The 22021-nt window shown below is 33.2% G+C and overlaps 1 pseudogene; it reads right to left on the bottom strand.

Moving 5' to 3' along the window:
• Positions 1–61: 61 nt before the first annotated feature.
• On the bottom strand, positions 62–5111 carry LOC138362165 (baculoviral IAP repeat-containing protein 7-like; annotated as a pseudogene).
• Positions 5112–22021: the final 16910 nt, after the last annotated feature.

Here is a 22021-nt window from a genome sequence, read left to right as displayed (position 1 = left end):
TTTTGTAAGGCTTGTTGGCATTCCAGAAATTGCATTTTCTGGATCCTTATATCGTTTTCACATGCAGCTAATTTTAGTTGATATTCCTTAAGAGACATTAAATTTATATTTATTTTCATATTTAATTCTTCTTGTTGTTGACGACTTATAGTTAATTGTTCATGTGCACTTTTTAGTTCCTTTTCGAGTGCAACCTTTTTTGATCTTATTCTAGTATTATTTGAATTTATTAAATCGGTTAGTTTTTCTTTTTCATCAGCTAAGTCTTTTATTTGTTTGTCTTTGTCTTCGGAGATATGTTGAATTTGTCTATCTTTCTCATTTACCAAAAATGCATATTCTGTTTCATACTTTTTCTTTTCATCATCGTATTGAATTCTAAGCTTCATTAATTCAGTATTATTTCGATCTAGATTATTTTTCAATTTATTTTGATTATCTTGAAGAGCTAAATTTTCCTTCTTTAAATTCTCTATTTCATTTTCTTGGTCTCCTAATTTCTCTGTAAGCTGCACAATAGTAACTTCTAAATCTCTCACATTTGTATTTAAATCTGTTATTGTGGCATCTTGATATCCACATTTAATTTCTAATTCACTTTTTTCATTCTCGCATTCATTACATTTTTTATTCAAATGAGCTATTGTTTGTTTTTGTTGATTCTGACTCTTAAGAGGATATGTTTCTGTTATTAATTTAATATATCGATCAGAGATAGTAAACAAATGAAGCATTTTATTCAATAATAAAATTATTCTTTTATCATCATCATTCACAACAACAAAATTGTTAATAAGAGTTTTTATGAATATACGTTCTCTCAAACCCGAGGAACCATTGTCTGGGAATATTATAGTATTCAAGATTATTTTAACAATTTCACTCATTTTTTTTTAATTATTGATTTAATATAATTCTACGATCAGCTGACAATTACCTGATTCTCATAGAAATTGTAGGGGACGATGATGGATTGAGAGAATTAATTGGAGGAGGAGGAGGAGATGGTGGGTGTGTTGAGTAAGTAGGAGGAGATAGTGGTTTCGGAAAAGGAACTTTTTTGGATGCTCCATTCCCTTATACCCCTTCTCAACATAGAAATTTGTTTCTCCTGTTCTTTAAACATTTCATACAAAACTGACAAATTTTGTTGAATAATATGGTTTTCATGTTTCAGCTAATTAATATTCAGCAATAGTTGCTGTTGTGTTCTGGGTCCTGCTAATTTCGGAGGCAATGGGTCCACTGGAACTGTAGCAGCGAAAGTGGATGTTCTGCCTGAGACACATACTTAAGACCTTGACAATTGCATGTCATCAAATTCATATGGTGCAACCATTATGAAAAGCAGTATGTGCTCTCTTATTTTATATGATCAATTGTTATCCACTTCCCTAGAAAGAAACTTCCAACAGAAAAAGGGTGGTTGTAGACCAGTCTGATGGACAGATTGGTTGGGTGGTTGTAGATCAGTTGACAGACAAGTTGGTTGATTGGCTTGACTAGTTTGTGGAATGGTTGTTTGCTTCTTCAGTTCCGCCAGAGATTGAATAGTACTGCTTGTTTGTTCACTTTCACTGTCTAGAAAGTTATATCAAGAGGTAGTATGTAGTGTAGTGTGCTTGGATTGCGACTCTACCACTAATTAATCTATAAACTGTGTTCTGCTGCAGGCTACCTTAGTGACACTTTTATACTACCTTAAAGACAAAAAAAAATAGAAATATGTATTTTGAAAGGATACACACACACACATTGGTATAACTAAACTACAACTTTTCCTCATCTGAGATTATATCTGGGGAGAGGAATAATATTTCGTCAATAATAATTATAAGGTATTTATTATAGGAATAATAGGATTTGAAATTCATATATTTCCAGCCGGGTTGATAGATAGGATACATTATGTTATGTAAATGGTCTAAAATCATCCTTATTACTGTAGGTGTGGACATATTTTTGTATCCAACACAACTTTCTTGACAATGATGTTTTCTAATTTCTTAGAAGAGTCTTGGGTATGAAGTATTTTCAATATGGTCTCCCTCAGCACCTTCAGCCACCAGCACATCTGTACGTTCATTTCCATAAATTCAAACATGTTAGGCTTTGCAGTATTGCTCTCGAATCGTACATATCATATCATTATCACACATCTAAAACATTCTTTACTATGATATAATTGCTTTAATAGTATATTTTATCTCAGCTCTGCAAATTGGACATGTGGATATGTTTGTTGCACATTTGAAACAAGTGCATATGTGATTACAAGGTAAAAACATTAACTCACTCTCATTCTCCATACAAATTTTACACTCAATCACTCTGATTCAGATTCAGATGTCAGATTCAGATTCAGATGTTTATTCAGGTAAGGTATATACATACAAGTGATGTTACATTAATGGATTGATATATAGATAGAGCTAGTACATACAATGCCTAAAGCCACTATTACGCAATGCGTTTCGGGCAAGAAAAACATTAATATCTAGAACTTAATACTAATTGAGCATAAAGAATAAAAGGTGTTGAGAACAAATACAAATAAAGATAAAAAAAAGGGGGAACATGACTGAAAAAGCAGCACAAAAACAATAGGTTGACAAACAGTGTTGATTAAAAAAAAAAAAAAAAAAAAAGAAAATAACAGACATGGGTTGACAATAGAGGAGTGAGGTAGATTACAGGGAATTTATTAGGTAGTGTTTAGTTTTTATCTTAAACTGGTTGAGAGAGGTACAGTCTTTAACATGGTTGGGAAGGTCATTCCACATTCTGGGCCCCTTGATTTGCAGAGCATTTCTAGTTTGATTAAGACGTACTCTAGGAATATCAAAACTGTATTTATTTCTGGTGTGGTGCTCATGGGTTCTGTTACAACCTTCTATGAAGCTTTTAAGATCAGGATTGGCATTATAGTTTAGCGTTTTATATATGTATAATACACATGAGAGAATGTGCAGTGACTTAATATCTAACATATTAAGAGATTTGAGTAGGGGTACCGAGTGATGTCTGGGGCCAGAGTTGGATATTGTTCTAATAGCGGCTTTGTGTTGGGTAATTAGAGGACGTAAGTGATTTTGGGTAGTAGAACCCCAAGCACAAATACCATAGTTGAGATAAGGATAGATAAGGGAGTAATAGAGAGTCACCAGGGCAGGGCGTGGTACATAATATCTGATCTTAGAAAGAATGCCCACAGTTTTTGAAACTTTTTTTGATATATTTAGAATGTGTCCCTGGAAATTCAGCTTGTGGTCAATGAGAATGCCAAGGAATATAATGTGTCTGTGTCTAATTGTACCTTCTGACTTTGGGAGAGTGGCAACTTGATCAGTTATTCTACCAAATAATGGTTGTGGGTTAGAATCACCAGACATTGGTGGGCTTGGGACAACATCAACTTCAGTCAATGTCAATTCATCAACTATAGTAGATTCTACTTCAGTTCCATCAGACATTGGTTGGCTTGGGACAACATCAACTTCAGCCAATGCCAATTCATCTACTATAGGCTGTATTAAAGTTGTAGATGATTCTACTTGTTGGTTTTGGTCAGAAGCCAACTCAGTTCCATCAGACATTGGTTGGCTTGGGACAACATCAACTTCAGCCAATGCCAATTCCATTAAAGTTGTAGATGATTCTACTTGTTGATTTTGGTCAGAAGCCAACTCAGTTCCATCAGACATTGGTTGGCTTGGGACAACATCAACTTCAGCCAATGCCAATTCCATTAAAGTTGTAGATGATTCTACTTGTTGGTTTGTGTCAGAAGCCAACTCATTTCTATCAGACATGGCTGGGCTTGGGACAACATCAACTTCAGCCAATGCCAATTTATTTACTAGACATTTTCTAACTTCGTCTTCCATGTACTGTAAGACTGCTTCAATAAATGACGCAATGTCAAAGAAAGGTAACCCCTTCTCTTTGAGTTGATTATGATACGTTGTCATCACATGATCTTCCTGGAAACCCATTGAAATAAGGTGCTTAGTTATGTCTAGTTCCTTAATAAGTTTGTGTTGATCTTCATTGATATGGGTTATTGAAGGGTTTGTCTCATAAGGTGGCCTTTCCCCTTGAACCTGAAAAAAAAGGTAATGTTACAAATGGCTTTTATAAAGATTACAATAATAATAGTCAACCTTCATTTCAAGTTCCTTAGCTGACATACCTGATCAATGAATTCTTTTCCTTTCATCAAGAAGAGGAAGGTACACTCTGGGTACCAGCGAGCATGTTCATCCCAAGGTATATCATCAGTTTCCCAGTTTCGAAGTCCATTCCCACAATGATAACAGCGCACATGATCACTTAAACCACAATAGAAGAATCCAGCTTCTGACAATTCAGTTGGTTTCTGTGTTACACGTTCAGGCCAATTGTTAAAGCTTGCTAGGCGACTTTCAAGTGTTAAGTAGTCTTTTCGCTTGGCGATGGTATGCTGGTGAACTCCATTGTCTGTCATAGGACTTAGACCACAGACATCTATTCATTGTCTATAGGACGAATTTTTACTATTTCTCAGTGGAACGGAATAACCCTCGAATTTTTCATTAAATATCAGTGGAAAATTTCCCACTGGTTGGTTTCGAATGAATTGACAATGGGGAAAGTGCCGCTGATGTTCGCCTCTGGGAGTGTCTCCTCTTTCCCAGGAACCAACAATGCCTCGACAAAAGACACAAGCAACGTGGTCATTTGTTCGCAGATAGTAAAAGCCATCACGAGCCAAATCAGATGGTTCTAACCATTCAAGTGGCCAATCTATGTAGGTATTCAAAAGTTCCTTTTCAAACCGTAAACTGTCATATGAATCAAACTTCTTAGAAATAGATCTTTTCACGTTCTGATTAAATGTGCATTCTGGTTTCTCTTTCTTATGTAAAGCAATGATTCTATTTTCATCTTGGTTTACGTTCGTGGCATCAATTTGAAAATGGCACATTGAACATTCTAAAAGATTTGCTTTATGAGTATAATAGAAACCCGCCTTTGCAAGTACATGACTGTTTACACTGAAGTTACAGTCCTTAAAAGTCTCCAAACGATTTTTTTCTTCTCTCATTGCTATGAAAACAAAATGTGAGTGTTGTATTAGACTGACTAGTTAGTGACTGAGAGAGGCATCTCTCTCTCTCTCTCTCTTTATATAATACACAATCTCCCTCCCCCCTCCCCCCCTCCTCCTCCTCCTCCTCCTCCTCTTCCTGTTGACTCATGGACTTAAAATTGGGACTATAGAGTTTATCAGCTGAAATCCTTTACCAGATCCCTTAGTAAAAAGCTGAAATAATTGTAAGAAAAATATAGGGAACCAAGTGGAAATTCTGTGATAAAAATAGAAATTTTAATTGTGGAAGTTTTACTACATTTTTTACACTACTACCTAACTACTTACTTATTTTTATTGATGAACACTTTATATATCATGTGGAAATCAATACAAACTCCAGTCTAAAAGATGTCATCCCTACCACAGGTGTTACTAGAAAACATATTTTAATTAATTGTCCCTAGTCCACTTCTCGACAGTAATGAAGACAGTAATTTGTCTCTATAGACTTCTAAAGATGATCTAGATGAAAATGTGTAACTGAGTTGGTTGTCTTCTCAATGCCTTCAGCTGTATAATAAAGTTAATGGTAACTAACCACCTAATTCTTCTTCTTCATCATCTTCAAAATTGTCGGTCAAATTTTTTTCAAAAAGAAACCTGCTCCATATTGTTGGAAATTGGGGCCTAATATCTTCCACAGCAATATGTTTTTTTTCTACTTTTTCATTTAGCCACTGTAGAAAACTTGTCCCCATTTCCTGAAAGTAATGATAATTATTTATTAGTGTTATAAATCCCTTATTTTTCAACCTAATTTTTCAAATAATTAATTTCTTAAGAGAGTCTTTTTATGAAAACAAAGTAGGTAGGTGCTTTACCCATCATACTCACCTTACATCTTTGTAAAATATAAATCGAGAACTTGAGCCATTTCTGAATTTCATTTAGTCGTAATTGAGTTAAGTGAATATTATTCTCTAAACTCCAATTTTGCTTGTTTTTTTTCTTGGATAAAAAACAATAAACTGCTTTTTCCCTCAAGGCTCTAAGTATTACATACCATCTTGTTTTTACTTTTATCATTCCAATTGTTTCTTCATTCTCATTTAAAAAATAAAAAACTTCACCTTCTTTGTAAAGATCACTTCGCACCTGTAAAAATAATTTAATAATATAGTTTCATAAAAGAAATTGTATTGAAAAATGTGACAATATAAATTGACACTTCCTTGTACAATAGACTTTTTGTTTGCCTACCTTATTCTGGTGTTTCACTACATCTTTAGCTTCAATTATTGAATAGGCAGGAGATGTAAAGCCTAATGCCGTAAACAGGTTGAGTGTGTAGTGTGGAGGTAATGCAAGAAGGCTAGTCTCTTCATATTCGTTGTACAATGGAGTAAAACAGATAACGTTGAGTTGATGCTTATCCAAGTGACTGAGGTTAACAATATGTTGGTTGTCAGGTTGAAGAAGCTCACACACAGCTGTACATTTAGTACACCACCAAAAAGCAAGAAATTTTCATTTAGGCTACACAGTGAATCAGCTTTAGACAATCTTACAGAGGCACTTCACAATATTAACTGGGATTCTGAATTCAATAATACCCATGATATAAATTCATTAGCTAACCTCTTCCTCTCCAAAACTCTAAGCCTCTACAACCTTCATTGTCCCCTTCTTACAAAGCAAGTAACTGACAAAAGATTAAACAATCCATGGCTCACAAATGGCATTCTCAACTCAATCAACAAGAAACATGAATATGAAAAGAAAGTTAGGATTGGCCTAGTTTCAAAGGAAGTAGCTAAAAGGTACTCATCAATGCTTACCAGTATCATAAGAAAGGCAAAACTTGCATATTATGTGAATAGATTCAATGAAGCAAAAGGCAACATGAAAAACACTTGGAAAACTATCTCTAGTATCCTAGGAACTAAACAACACTCACATAACCAAATAAAACTCTACAAGGATGGGGATATACCGTCAACTGATTTAGAAATGGCAAATGAATTTAATAGTTTCTTTTCATCGGTTGGTGCTAATCTTGCCAGTAAAATCCCACAGACTCAGACACATATTAACACATATCTCTCAGGCAGCTATCCAAACTCTCTTCTCCTTTCACCAATCAGCCCGGCAGATGTTGTGTCCATCATACACTCTCTAAAAACCAAGGCAGGGAACACCAGTGAAATTCCGTCCATTGTGTACAAGAGAGCCTCCCATGCCCTTGCCCCACCCATAGCACTACTGTTCAACAAATCTATAGAGTGTCACACCTTCCCTGATATCCTCAAAAAAGCAAGAGTAACGCCAGTCCATAAAGGAGGCAATCCGGCGGACATAAACAATTATAGACCAATATCAAATCTACCCATTCTATCAAAAATATTTGAAAAAATTATTTACAAACAGCTCTATTCCTACCTCGTAAAATTCGACATACTCAGCCCCTGCCAGTTTGGCTTCCGGTCCCAAAAGAGTACCAATGATGCAATCATTAGTCTCCTTGACATTATCTACTCAGCCCTTGACAAAAATGAGTTTCCGATTGGACTCTTCATTGACCTAAGAAAAGCCTTTGATACTGTTAATCACAACTACCTCTTACTTAAACTCCAGCATTATGGAATCCGAGGCCTTGCCCTTGACTACATCCGATCCTATCTTAGTGACAGACATCAATATGTAACCATCAATGATACAACTTCTTCCACTCTACCAATTACCGTTGGAGTGCCACAGGGCAGCATCTTAGGACCTCTTCTATTTCTTATATATATAAACGATCTGCCTAATGTCTCTAATATTCTCAAACCTATATTGTTTGCTGACGATACTACCCTTATCTACTCAAACCTCAACCCACATACACTAAATAATGTTGTGAATAATGAATTAAAAAAAGTCCACTTATGGATGTCAACGAACAAACTAACATTAAACATCGAAAAGACTTACTACATCTTATTTGGAAGCAAATCATCAAATGCAATTCAGCTACAGATAGACAACATTAACATCAGTAATAAAAATGATGGCAAGTTTCTTGGCCTATTCCTAGACAAGAGACTCAACTTCAGTACCCACATTCAACACATAACTAAGAAAGTCTCTAAGACAGTTGGTATACTCTCCAAAATCAGATATTATGTTCCTAACTCTGCTCTCCTCTCACTATATTATGCACTAATCTACCCCTATCTTAATTATGGTATCTGTGCATGGGGGTCTACCACTGCAAACCACCTTAAGCCCATCATCACACAGCAAAAATCTGCTATCAGAATAATAACTAACTCTGCTTTCAGACAACACTCAGCTCCCTTGTTTAAATCTCTAAACTTGCTAAATATTAACTCCCTCCACACATTCTCTTGTGTCAACTACATTTACAAAACCCTGTTCTTAAATGCAAACCATGCTCTGAAACTCTCCCTGGACAGATGTAATAGGACCCATTATCACCACACCAGAAATAAATATCTCTTTGATATCCCCAGGGTCAAACTTAATCTGTGTAAACACTCTATGCAAATTAAGGGACCTAGTCTATGGAACTCACTCCCTAGTGAATTGAAAAACTGTAAAACTTTTGCCTTATTTAAAAGCAAAACCAAAAAGTACCTAACTTCATCTATTTAGTTTCCTACACTGAGCTTTAAATTTGCTCTGTACCTATTGGTACCCAATCTCCTAATTTTTATGTAATATCAAACAACCTTATCATTGTGTTCATTGCTGTCTTCTTTTATGTGCTAGCCATATGCTGTATTGTGACTACCAATTTTTGTCAACTACCATTCAAGCTGTCATTGCAATCAATCTTATATTGTTTCTGCTGTATTGTGCCTACCAATTTGTTGTCAACTACCATTTTAAGCTGTCATTGCAATCAATCATAGCTACCTATGTGCTTTAATATACTGTACCTATAATTTTCTCTCATCTTTTTTTTTTTTTCATTCCATGTAATCTGTTATCATTTTTTTTGTCTATAAATTTTGCAAGTATTTACCTCCTTAAAATTTTCTTAGATTAAGGACCTGCCCGAAACGCTGCGCGTGCTAGTGGCTTTACAAGACTGTAATTACCATAATTGTATCCTCACATTCCTTATGTACATTCTTGTATATGCATAAATAAATAAATAAATAAATTTAGTATAGTGTAAGATACTATATACCAAATGTCGATTCATAATATCCATATTATTCAATGTATCCCACAGTGATCTGGCCACAACTTTAGCAACAACATAACGTTCTCCATCATACCGCTCAATGTCTTCCCTTTCTCCAATTAACATATGAACACTTTTACTCCCAGTAATTAAAAAAAAATTACCATTAATGTATCTGCCACTGAAATGAGCTGATTCACCATTCACTTTAGTCATACAAACTACTTTAGAAGTAGTAGTACTGAGATCTTCTAAGCAATATTGTTTCCATAGATCATTTGTTTCCGGTTGTTTATCATCCTCATCACCAATACCACCAGTAAATTTTTTATTGGCAAAGATCACTAAATCAAACTGTCCCTTAAACTCCAAGAGTGTTACACCACGAGGAACATTTTTTCGAACTTCAGGATCATTGTTGTAGATTGTGTCATCAGGGCCATAGCAGTTGACCTTTATATCATGAAGAATAGCAGGGTCGTCTTCAGGGGATAGGATTCCATGTGGGACATTTGCACTTATTCTTTTTATCTTCTTTTTTTCTTTCAATGTTTTTAAAAGATTTTCATACCTACAAACAAAAGAAAAAAAAAATAAGAAGTAATAATTTATTGGGGTATGGATATTATAAAAATATATATATGATATATATTATTAACATATTATAATAATGATACTTACAATTCCGAAGACTTTAAACTGTTTTCAGCATAGCAAATCATCTTCTGAAATGATGCTCCAAATGTATCTGGAAGTTTTTCTTTCATCTTGTTTTGGTATATGTTATCAAGGGTCATCATTAACATATTTATAGAAAGTGGTGAATCCATAGTTGTTGTATATGTCAACAATTAAATAATATTAAATAGTTATCACTATGGATATATGCATGCTGTATCAGACCACTTAACACTGAGGTAATAATACTGGGCATAACGCTTTTATATACTTGAAGGCGATTTAACTCACCCCTCCCCCTCCTCCTCTTCCTCCTCCTCCTCATCCTCCTACTCCTCAAGTCAGAATTGAAAAGATAGATATAAAAGAATTCAACTGTCAGTTACAACCCTAGTCCTGTGCTGTATCTAGTGAGTCCACTTTGATAATATTATAATATAATAAGATAATATAATTATATTGACTTAGTTTGGGTAAGGTAGGGTCTTGTTTGGTCTTACTCTAATTATTAATCCTGCATCACCTTATACTATCTTAGATAAAAATGTTGATTGATCAGTTAAGTTACATATGCCTTAACATATTTTTTTTTTTTTTTTTTTACATTCACAGATTTGAAATAGATCACCATTATGACTGATATTAACGAGACAACAGCAAATTTTGAAAATGATAAGACTCTGAGTGAACCCAACCCTACAGGCAAAGCAATGAACCCCAACGAAATATGGGAAGCTGAATCTGTAAAGACTGAACCCAACCCTACTAACCCCAATGAAATATGGGAAATTGAATCTGTAAAGATTATGTTAATAAAACTTGAAGATATACTACTAAAGTGGGGAATAAAATATGAATTATTCATGAGACAAAATAATGGAGTCAAGCTTGAAAATACCTATCAAGTGATTTTGATGTCGAAGGCCTCATCACAGGAAAAAATTGAAATAGACCATATTAAAGTAGTATTTCAAGATGATGGATTGGTTTTGTTTAATGGGTGTGATAACAACTTAAGTTACCACCTGAAAAAACACAAATATGTTGTGTGTGAGTATACCCTCATCCAATTAACTATCCGTAGTTTTTTTTAAATATGAAGAAAAATTACCCACTACTTTGTACATACGAATTTTTAAAGATGAATGGGCATCCAGCCCAGCGTGGGATAACTCCAAACCCACCTTCACGTATCTAGACAGTCTTCACAATACCGACATATGACAACTTGTACTGACACTCACCGGAACTAGTGCCAGCCATACTGACATTATCATCTTACTTTTTAATTATACTACATCTGTTCCCATTCTGGGCTCACTTTTTATTTAGTGAAAAATTACAGTGAAATTAAAAGGTGCCCCCATTCCCCTACCTATGTACACTAGAATAATAAAGGCAAAATTAAAAAAAAATAAAGCAATATATTTTATAATTCATACACACTTTTATTTAGTGAAAATTACAGTGGAATTAAAAATGAAATGAGGCAGCCTTCAACTGTTCGAAGTTTTTTTTTTTAAATCAGCAATCTCCTGCCAGAGGTTTGTATTCTTCTTCAGGTCGGTGATGTACCCACGTTAGTCACTATGTCAGTCACTGTGCGGAAGTTTTGAATAACATTGGCTCTTTGGTCCCATCATAAATTAATATGACTTCCAAGTGGTTGCACATATCAATTCCTCAAAAGAAAGGTGGGTTGTTTCAGCCTTCCAACTTTTTAATTTCATTTTTTAAATAATCAATCTCCTGCTTGAGGTCGATGTAGTTCTGCTTCAGGTAAGTGATTATTTTTAATAACTCTTGCTCTATCATCTTCAATAGTGTGTTGTTCTGATTGATGTCGGTGTTGTTCTGCTTGATGTTGGTGATTATTTTGCTGATTAATTGTAACAACTCTTGGTCTGTCTTCAAAAGTATTGTCTCATTCTGCTTGATGATGTCGATATTATTCTGCTTGAGGTTGGTGTTGTTCAGCTTGATGTCGTGGATTATTTGTAACAACTCTTTCTCTATATTCAATATTAGTGTCTCCTCTTCCTCTTCCCAGCATAGTTTCAAGTTTTTTTCAGCGTATCTTTCTCCATCCTGGGGTTCATCTGAGGAGAGAGCATCTCGGACAACTTTTTCTTTGGAAGAGCAGCGAAGCTGGCCATCAGTGGATGTAATATAAGAGTGAGAGTGGTCGGCGGCAACGAATATTTATATATATGGCTCAACTGACACAGTACTGCTCCGGGCAACCAGCTATTACATTACTAGGTGGACTTCGCCGCCATGAGTTTGATCACAAGGTTTTCAACACTTTATCTAAAATATCACTTTTAAAAATGTTGACTTCAACCTTCAACGGTCCAAAATTTTTTTATTAAATCAGTATTCTTCTGCTTGAGGTTGGTGGTGTTCATCGTTTTTTCTAATCAATATTCTTTGGATTGAGGTGTATTGATGTTCTCTCTGTGACATCAATAAGCATTGTTTCAATTTTTTTTTCAGCGCAGCTTCTTTACCTTAACTTGTGGGCGACAGAAAGTTAATGAAATTGGGGAGTATGACTGCTACGGGATGCCCACTCACGGATGCGATCCCACTATTGCTCGACACCGGTGCTTTTGGCTGCTGGGTTGAAGAAGTTACGTAAAAAAGTGAATTTGAATTAAAAATTGCCCAAATACTAGAAAAAGGTTGGGGCCTGGGAGCCTTTTGGAAAAATTTGGGTTGGGGTAGGATAATAAAATAAATTAATTTGTGGAAATAATATAATATATTCAGTATCTCATTCTTTTACCTTTTTTTACCCCAATTATTTATTTAGAGTGACTAACAACTACTATTTTCTGATTGAACTGTCCATTCATGCTTATTTTGTAAAAGTATTTTCTTGGGGAAATAAGCCACCACAATGCAGCCAACAACATTCAGAAACCGGTTTCAAGGTTCTGTTATACAGGCATTCCTCATTTTTTTCTCCAGTCTGTGTGATTTTATCCATGATGGCTTCTATCTTCCATTTAGTGTCTGTCACTTCGACATCTCTTTTTGGGAAGTTGCGGAGCTGTGTAGTAGCAAATAACAAAGACATTAATATATTCTCTACCGAATAAATTTTAACAGAGCATAGGAATTCACAGATTAAAAAAAAAAAAACTTTTAATCACAAAAAAATAAATAACGTACAACTGAAATTAATCCTCTTATTAGTAAAGTTAATTACAAATACATACCTGTGCCTGTTGTTGTTTCCTGACCGAAGACACGTTCCTCCACATTCTCCTGCTTCTCCCATTCCTCCCCTGACTTGGTGTCATCATCTCCATCTGAAGACCATGGCCATTTGATTTTTCTAGAATCAAGCTTCCTTAGTGCCTTTTCTTTCTTCTTCATCTTTCTCTTTATGGCCTTATTTAGTACCAAGCCCTTTAGTTTGTCAATCAACCGGTCACTTTCGAATGTGTCTGAGGACGACGATAAGGACGACGATGAGGACGACGATAAAGACGATAATGAGGAAGAAGATGAAGAAGATGACCTTGCTTTTACCGTTGATTCAACCAAACAAGACATTTGCTCAAGTAAGACAGATGCAGCTTGACCTCTTTCAGCTTGTTCTTTTGCTTCCCCAGAAGAGTTAGTAGTTATCTCGAAACCCTTCATCAGTTCGGAAACAAGGGGTGGGGGAGGATAGAGGGAGGAAAGAACGAATAACAATAAATTAAAATTACTATTATAATTGTATTTTACTATAGTATAATGAATAAAAAATCAATCTCTAAATGTTAATTTACCTGAAAGAGACAAATAATTACAAGTCAATCGTTTTACACTATACTCTCTTTATATGTTTCCAAATGGCTTAGGAAGTGGTATATTCTGACTTGTTCCTTCAGCTTCGGCTGTACCTGATCATTGCGCACATAAGTAGTTAATATAGGCACTATAACAATAAGAAATAGAGTGTGTGGTTTTTTTTATGATTTGATTCATAAACTGAACTGGTAAGGAATTGATTATTGAAGCTTGTTGTTATGTAATTCTTGATGGACTAGATGACTGCATATGGATCAATAGTTAAACTGTAATGACGCCCGCCACTACCCTACTGAATGATAAACTGCTTAATTTCAGTAGACTGTACACCTGACACTGGAGCTGGAGAGAGAGCAAGGGTTTGTGACTCTTAAATAGGCAGAAATTCTCCTTTTATACCACTATCCAATCCCCCTCCCTCCACCATAGGTTGCTGAATCAATACAAGTTATTTTCATTAATATTTTCTATATTTTTATTAATATAGGCCGATTACTAAATTCTAATTCTGATTATTTTGTTAGATCATAAACACATAATTTAATGGATAAGTAGTATATAATCAAAGGCTGAATGTTTTCTTAAAATCTTTCTATTCTCTTTCCCCCTTTTTTTGGAGTTGAGTTAATTTGCCTACTCCCCGACCTGCTACTCCTTTTTTTGATTTTTTTATTATTATCCCCTCCCCAAAAAAAAGTCCTTTTTATCATTCTTCTTTTCGTCTAGCATTATTACATCCTCTTCTATTTCCTTTTCAACCTCCTTCTTTTCTTCTAGCACTATTGAACTAGTGTCATTTAATGGTTTAATATCCTCATTCTTTACCTTCAACTGATGAACTGGTGTCATTTATTGGATTAATATCAACTTCCTCTTCCAATTGCTTTCCATCTGTTCCTCTCCTATTCATGAACTGTTTTCCTCTTTGATTCTTTTTCAGAGTCAATATTTCATTTTTTCGTCTGTCTTGGGTATTTAATTTTGATCGTTGTTTGGCATCTTTTTGTTTTGTCCCCGAATCTGTTGTTTTATATGTTTTTGATGTTTTTGTTGTTTCCTGTGATGAAACTTTCTGAGAGGAAATTGTTTTTAAAATGATTTCATCGCTGATTACATTTAAATACTTCTTTATTATTTGTGTTTCAATAAACCATTTCTTTTCTTGTTCAATATCATCACTGTTCAATAATGTAAGTAATTTTAAATTGTTATCCTTGTTATCAATAGACACTATTTGGTTTTTGTAAATTTCATCGTCGTTAATGTTAATTTTTTCTCCAATCAATGTTAAACCCTTAATATTATATATAATGGGAAAAACAGAAGGGGTTTTAATAGCTTTCTTTATATTTTGGGAGTTTAATAAAGCTGTTTTCATAGTATCGATGTCATATAGGTTTTGTGAAAAATATAGGTTTAATTGAATAGAAGGCATAAGAATTTTATCGTTTATTACCGTAACAAGATTTTTATAGAACTGGGCGCAGAATATAAATTTAGAAATATGATTCGAAAGAGAATAGAATAATTGTTTCATTTCATTTTTGGCAACACTATTCCTACAAAATATTTTTTTTACTTTAATCTGATCGAATGCTAATAACAAATACTTTTTTCGGCACTTCTCTGATAGGTAAGCATGGAGTTCATTAATAATAGTTCTGATAATAGAAGTGAACTTTTCTACTAGAGTTTCATCATAGTCAGAAGAAACGTCAATTGTATTAATCATCGACAAATGTATTTTCGATTCTTTTAATTCAGAAGCCATGACTAACATTTTAGAATTCATTTCTTTATTTGTTTGTTTTAATATCGAATTTTCTGATTCCTGCATTTGTTGAATGGCTAATATTTTAGAAGTATCACCATATGATTTGTGAATCACTTGCAAGATAATTACATAAAAGTGTTTTATATTTCGTATGCTAAAATCTTTTTTAAGTTGGTTCTGATAAATTGTATATATAATTGTAATAAAAGTATATACCTTTATAACTTCATAATTTGTTTCTTTTGTATATTTGTATAAATCCGCAAGTTGTTCTATTATCTTTTCTTTAACTAAATCCATAGATGCAAGTTCATCTACTAACATTTTAGCCAAATAATTTGGTTCTTGTAACTGACGCTTTAAAACAATATTTAAATCAACATAAGGCATTAATTCTTTTTTGTGTTTTTCTACTATTTCATCAGTAATATTAGTTTTGAAACTATTTAGTATATGATTAAATAACCCTCTTTCTTCCTCGTTAGTAAATAATATATTTGCTATATTTTCCGGTTGTAGATCATTATTATTATAATTACTATTGTTAATAATGTCATTTAACTTAGCCATTCTATTTGTGTGTTCTTGTTGAATATAATTCTTGTGTTCTGTATTAAAATGATCAATAATCTTTATTATTATTTCTTCAATTAGTTTATTTTTTTCACTTGAATAACTATTATTTATAAACAATATATTTGAAAAACATTCAGTTATATCATCATTTGATAATATAGATTTTTTTTTAAAATTATTAAATAATGTATTATTAGAATTATTTATTGTGTTTATATTCGCCAATAATTCGTTATATTTATTTAGCATTTGGTCCTGAAGTTGTTTATAAGTTTCTTCTGCTTGTTGATGTTTCTCAAGTTCTTTTGTTTTGAGTGATAATAACTCCTTATATTGCCGTTGATGGGCTTGTTTTTGTTCCTCAAGTTGTTTCACATAGGTTTTTTCTAGTTCATGTTTTTCGTAGTTACATTTCTCAAGTTCATTTTTGTAAGTTTCTTCTAGTTGATGTTTTTCATTAATATGTCTATAACTTTGAGTTAATTCTTCATTTATTCTATTTATTTCTTGTTTTTGTTCAGATAATTGTGTGGTACATAGTTGTAGGTTTTTATTGAGTTCAACGTTTTTAGATTTTATTTCAGTATTATTTGAATTAATTAGAATATTTAACTGTTTAATTTGATAATCTAATTCTGTTATTTGTTTGTCTTTTTCAGTTAGTTGTTTATCTTTTTCTATATTTCTATTATCGAATTCTTTTATTTGTTTGTCTTTTTCCTCAATTTTATCTTCACATTCATTTAATTGATCTAAATTAAATATTTGGGTTTTCAATTCTTCTTCATATTTATTGTTTTCAATTTCTAAATTGTTTATTATATTTTTTTGTTTTTCTATTTCAGTTGTAAACTTGTCAACTTGTTTATTTAAATCGAGTATTTCGCGTTCTTTTTCTGCTATCACAGTCTCTAGGAATTTGTTGTCCTTATTACACTCATCATATTGTTTATTTAATAAAGCTATGGTTTCCTTTTGTTGATATTGACTTTTAATAAGAGGATATGTTTTAGTTATTAATTTTATGTATCGATCAGATAGATCAAATAAATGAAACAATTTATTTAGTAATATGATTGTTCTTGTTTCATCATCATCTTTAGCAGAAACATTGTTTAAATAAGTTTTTATATTTATACGTTCTCTTAAACCTGAGGTCCCATCCTCAGGGAAATGTACCATACTCAAGATTGTTTTAAAAATTTCACTCATTTTTTATGGGGTGAGAAAAAATACCTATTTTGAAGTCCAATGTTAATTTTTCCTATTGAAGTGAAATGAAACGCACATTATTTTGAATAGGACATTCAATGTTGATTTTTCAGCATTCAAAATAATTATTTCTTGCATTGAATACAGGATACCATAATTTTACATTCTCTCGAATATTACGTTTCTGGACTCATAATCGGAAACTATATTAGGGAGGAGGCCTGATCTTCCTCCTGTTTCATGTTCTTCTTCCGAAATTTCCACATAGATATTAAATTTAATGTTAGCAAAGGTTTCTGAGGAATTAATGTTCTTAGCCACCATTTTACATTCCACCTCATTATTACCATCTTGAAGTTCAAGTTTCATTACCACAAATGGTGGTAATGAATTTTCTTTAATTGGAAAATCATACTTAGAGAATCCCTGAATAAATATATCTTGACTTGCCGCATGCGTACATGATATCCACAATTTGTCCATGTCGAATTTTTTTCTTTTCTTATGTGATTTGGTCCGTACTGCATTTATATGGTTTTGTAATTTAACATCTTGTATTTCACTTTGATCTGTATAAACATTAGGTTTCAAATCATTATTATTCCAAGGAAATATTAAAATAATTGGATTTTTGGTATAATATCCCTTGTCGTAATTAGAATTTTGCCATACATAATTTGTGTTATTTGAGACAATATTATTATCTAAATATCTGTGGATTTTATTGTAATTTAAAAGGAAGTTATTAAAAGGCTTAATGATTGTATTCTCACTTTCGATTCTATTCTTAGGATTATACGAAATTGGTGGTTTAGGAATAATTACGAGACCTTTATAGGTATTTATATCTCTGATAAACGGGGAGAATAATGATTCCAACTTTGAGATGATTATATTTGATTCTTCAGAGGACTCTGTTTTTTTTGTTGTTGTTGAACTGATGGTGGATGGTAATGTTGTTTCTTGAAGTACTTCAGAGGACGTTGTTGTTGTTGTTATACTGATGGTGGTTTTTAATGTTTCAGATAATTTTGTTATTGTTGGACTGATGGTGGATTGTAATGTTGTTTCATGAATCGGATCATGTCTGATAGCCTTACTGACATTGATACGTTTTCCGCGTAAATAAATAATTATTATAACGACTATAATTAGGATTATAACAACTAAAATTCTTATTAACCCCATTGCTACTTTTTTCTTTTTTTCCTATTGTTTTTTAGTTATAATAAATTCATAAAAAAATTATTTTAACAGAATATCAAACATATGCTGGTTTGAACCCCAAAAAGCATTGATTAACGGTTATACTTATAATTTTTGAACAATAAGTTTTACAATTAGACCAGCAGGTATTGTTATTATAAACAACGCTATGAACAATAAACTAAACTATATCATCTGATAATATTAAACTATACTTATATACATTTGTTTCTTTAAAAAAATAGAGGTTTAATAATAATGGAAAATTGTTTTTTATTAGCTTTTAATTATATACAAACTTTTTCTGAATCGAATGGATATGTCCATAAACGATATATCCTATACGAAGCCTCTGCTTCAGTAGTAAATATGGCTAATGGTTATTGTTATGTAGATAAATCGGTCTTTCATTTCCCCTTCAAATGCATTAATAGGTATCTAGATATAAATACAAAAACGAACAAAGATGAAATAACAGATGAAGTATTAAACCAAAATCAAGAAGAATTAAATAACTTAAGCGAATGTCTAGAAACTCTGGTGTCAGAATATGATATAAAATATGTCTGGGTCTATGGAAATAATCAAATCTTATTCCAATTACCTGTTTTACAAAATCTGGCAGTCTTCGATATCCGAAATAAGAACATCCACACATTTAGAGACAAAATAACAATAAATAAATCTTTTAATGAATATCGAAATGTATTATACCGTCAGGGTAATATTTATACATTTCCACCAGTTTTACATAGTATTACAAATCTTTGTCATTTACTCGCCCAAAATTTGATGAATGGATACCAGGATTCCACAAAGAGTATTACCTTCTATACCACAAATAAAAACAGCAATAATGATCTACAGTGTAATTTTCATTTAGAAGGTGAGAGTAGTTCAACTTGTGCTTGTCTGCTGAATGAAATAAACCGCCTTACTCTTATGTTCATATCGGCTAGTCAAGAGCTATATACGACAGAATATAAAGATTACATTAATAGTAATCATAGGGATAAGGAACGAATGTGCCAATATATGGCTGAACGTGAAGTCGAATACAAACTGCAAGCGCTGTTGCTCAGTATGGTTTGGCCCGAGAAAATACATTGGCAATGTAGGAGAAACATAAATGGAATGGATGTAGGCGTAACAATTCTAAACTCTCTTGTTAAAAATAAATATAACTGGATTCAATGGGAGGTTAGGAATTTTAACAAACACGTAATGAAGCAAACAAGGGTGAATCATCAAGATTCATATATCATAGCAAATATTCTGATCTTTTTAGGGTATGAAGAAACACATAATATATGTAAACTACCATAACAACAATCCTAAAACATTTCATGCTAAGAAGATAATAAAACTAAATTATTTTCAAATGCATGACTTAGAAAAGAACCTGGGACATTGTTTAGCTTAACAATATGAATGATGCAAGAATAAGGATTTTTTTTTGTTTTCAATGGTCACAAAGGGTTGACATGTTTCATTCCATATTAATTCCACTGTAATTTTCATTAAATAAAAGTGTGCATGTTTTTATTTGTTTAAATTTTGCCTTGGTAATTATTATTCAGTGTATTCAGTGTAGGTTATCGAAAGGGCAGGACTGTTTGGGACATATGTTGTTTTCGTTGTGTTTGTGAATTGCCTAGATAAGCTAGATAGTAATAAGTACCACATAAAAGTCCCGGTTCTGACTAATAGCTGGTTGCCGGAAGCACTGTGTTAGCTGAGCCACATATATAAATATCCGTGGCCACTCTCACTACATCCACTAACGGACGGCCATCCAGCCAGCCCACCACACACGCTTTGCTGCCCTTCCAAGAAAAAGTTGTACGAATATGCTTTCCCAGATTAACGCTAGGCAGAGACAAGCTGAGTTGATTAAAAAATTGAAAAGAATGGAAACACACTTGAAGAAGAAAAAGAAAGAGTTGATTTACCTCAAGAATGAGAATAAGATGTTAACACAGAAGAATGTTGTTATCTACCAGAAGTTTCCACCAACCAACAAGAGAGTGAACTAGAAAATAGAATATATAAGGGAGGAAGAAAAAGAAAGAGTTGATTTACCTCAAGAACGAGAATAAGATGTTAACACAGAAGAATGAAGTTTCCACCAACCAACAAGAGAGTGAACTAGTACCTCAAGAACGAGCGTAAGATGTTAACACAGAAGATGCCACCAACCAACAAGAGAGTGAACTAGAAAATAGAATATCCACTATTATTAAAGTGTTTATAATAATAATAATAATAATAATAATAATAATAATAATAATAATAATAATAATAATAATAATAATAATAATAATAATAATAATAATAATAATAATTTTTATTTGGGGGAACATTGTTGAAAAAACAGAGAATGTGCAGTGACTTAATGTCTAACATATTCAGGGATTTGGGTACCGAGTGATGTCTGGGGCCAGAATTGGATATTGTCCTAGTAGCAGCTTTGTGTTGAGTAATTAGAGGACGTTAGTGATTTTGGGTAGTAGAGTCCCAAGCACAAATACCATAGTTGAGATATGGATAGATAAGGGAATAATAGAGAGTCACTAGGGCAGGGCGTGGTACATAATATCTGATGTTAGAAAGAATGTCCACAGTTTTTGAAACTTTTTTTGATATGTTTAGAATGTGTCCCTGGAAATTCAGCTTGTGGTCAATGAGAATGCCAAGGAATTTGCCATCTAATTTGTTACAAATTTGGGTTAGAGGATTTATTGCCAAACAGAATATAGAAAGTTTTGTCAATGTTAAGGGTGAGTTTGTTGGCAGTTAGCCACAGATGGACTTTATTTAGCTCAGTATTTTACTGTGGCATTTAGAGCAAGGGGATCAGGACTGGAGTAAATGAAGGTTGTGTCATCAGCAAATAGAATTGGTTTGAGGTGTTGGTAGGCATTTGGAAGGTCATTAATGTAGATGAGAAAGAGGAGAGGGCCAAGTATGCTGCCCTGGGGAACACCAATGTTGATGGGTAGGGTGGGAGAAATTGTATTATTCACAGAAACACATTGGAGCCTGTCAGTAAGGTAGGATTTGAGGTATTGTAGGGAGTGTCCTCTGACACCAAAAATTTTTGACAAGTTTGGCAGGATTGATATAGGTCTGTAGTTAACATCTGTGAGATCACCACATTTGTGGACAGGCGTTACTCTCGCTTTTTTTTAGAATATCTGGAAAGGTTTGGAGTTCAAGTGACTTGGGCTAAAGATCTAATAGGCTTTAGGTACAGAGACTGGGGATAGTTCCCTGTAAGATAGTCCTTAATGTCAGTACTGGACAATAGCAGAATCAGAGGCTGAAAGCTGAGTGTGTGTGTGTGTGCCAGATTTAACCTTGTTTGTGTTAATATGCTATAAAATTTGTGTGAAGATGCTCTGGGAAAATGAAGGAAATCAACCATTCCAATAAATATATTTTTCTAACTACATACATAAATACAATAATTATATTATAAAAAAAACAGTACCACCCA

This window comes from Procambarus clarkii, unplaced genomic scaffold (assembly GCF_040958095.1).
Source record: "Procambarus clarkii isolate CNS0578487 unplaced genomic scaffold, FALCON_Pclarkii_2.0 HiC_scaffold_1372, whole genome shotgun sequence".
NCBI classification, from domain to species: Eukaryota; Metazoa; Arthropoda; class Malacostraca; order Decapoda; family Cambaridae; genus Procambarus; species Procambarus clarkii.
Note: the sequence above shows the minus strand (reverse complement) of the source record. Positions and strands in the feature narration are given on the sequence as shown.